Source organism: Rhinopithecus bieti, unplaced genomic scaffold, assembly GCF_001698545.2.
Source record: "Rhinopithecus bieti isolate Rb0 unplaced genomic scaffold, ASM169854v2 scaffold_34513, whole genome shotgun sequence".
Classification (NCBI taxonomy): Eukaryota; Metazoa; Chordata; class Mammalia; order Primates; family Cercopithecidae; genus Rhinopithecus; species Rhinopithecus bieti.
The window spans coordinates 1-1276 of NW_016855735.1; the positions used below are offsets into that span (position 1 = coordinate 1).

Here is a 1276-nt window from a genome sequence, read left to right on the forward strand (position 1 = left end):
CAATGCAAAAATTCTGGCACCATAATAATCTGAACGTAGTGACACAAATAATGCGTTGCATTAGCTCTCTAGCAATGTCTCCTAACCAAAACAGAAACCCAGAAATGACAGATAAAATTTCATAGCATGAGTTGAATAGAAGCTCAAAGAAATTTAAGACAAGGGTTAAAATCAACAAAGGGAATCTTCTTTTTTTCTTTGGCAAGATGGTGGACTACAACTTGACTACTCACATTGCCCACTTTTTGGATCGGCATCTAGTCTTACCTCTCTTTGAGTTTCTCTCTGTAAAGGAGATATAAAACGAAAAGGAATAAATACAAGGTAAATTGGACCTTCTTAGTAACACTAACATGATAGACTTCGCTATGGATGTATACAAAAACTTTTATACTGATGATGTTCCTCATGCTTTGAGAGAGGAAAGAACCACAATTGTTGCACAACTAGAACAGCTTCAGGCAGAAACAGAACCAATTGTGAAGCTGTTTGAAGATCCAGAAATTACAAGGTAAATGAAGTCAACAAGGGATGGTAGGATGCTCTTTGACTGCCTGGCGGACAAGCATGGTTTTAGGCAGGAATACTTAGATATGCTCTACACATATGCACAATTTCAAAATGAATGTGAGAGTTACTCAGGAGCAGCAGAATATCTGTACTTTTTTAGTGTGTTTTTTCCAGCAACAGATAGAAATGCTTTAAGTTCACTCTGGGGAAAGCTGGCCTCTGAAATCTTAATGCGGAATTGCGATGCAGCCATGGAAGACCTTACATGGCCAAAAGAGAAGATAGATAATAATTCTGTGAGTTCTTCACTCCAGTCTCTTCAGCAGAGAACATGACTCATTAACTGGTCTCTGCTTGTTTTCTTCAATCACCCCAGAATTCTTCACAATATTATTGATCTCTTTCTTACCAGCCACAGTATCTTTAAAGCAATTCAGACAATGTTTCCACACAGTTTTTGCTATTTGACTACAGCAGTCATAACAAACAAAGATGTTTGAAAATGTCGACAGGTGCAAAAAGATCTAGTTAAAGTTACTCAACAGGAGTCTTACACATATAAAAACCCAGTTACAGAATTTGTTGAATGCTTATATGTTAACTTTGACCTTGATGGGGCTCAGAAAAAGCTGAGGGAATGTGAATGAATGCTTGTGAATGATTTCTTCTTGGTGACTTGTCATGAGGATTTCACTGAAAATGCCCATCTTTTCATATTTGAGACTTTCTGTTGCATCCACCAGTTTATCAGCATTAACATGTTGGC

The 1276-nt window shown here is 37.5% G+C and overlaps 1 pseudogene; it reads left to right on the plus strand.

Moving 5' to 3' along the window:
* Positions 1-206: 206 nt before the first annotated feature.
* On the plus strand, positions 207-1270 carry LOC108525305 (eukaryotic translation initiation factor 3 subunit E pseudogene; annotated as a pseudogene).
* Positions 1271-1276: the final 6 nt, after the last annotated feature.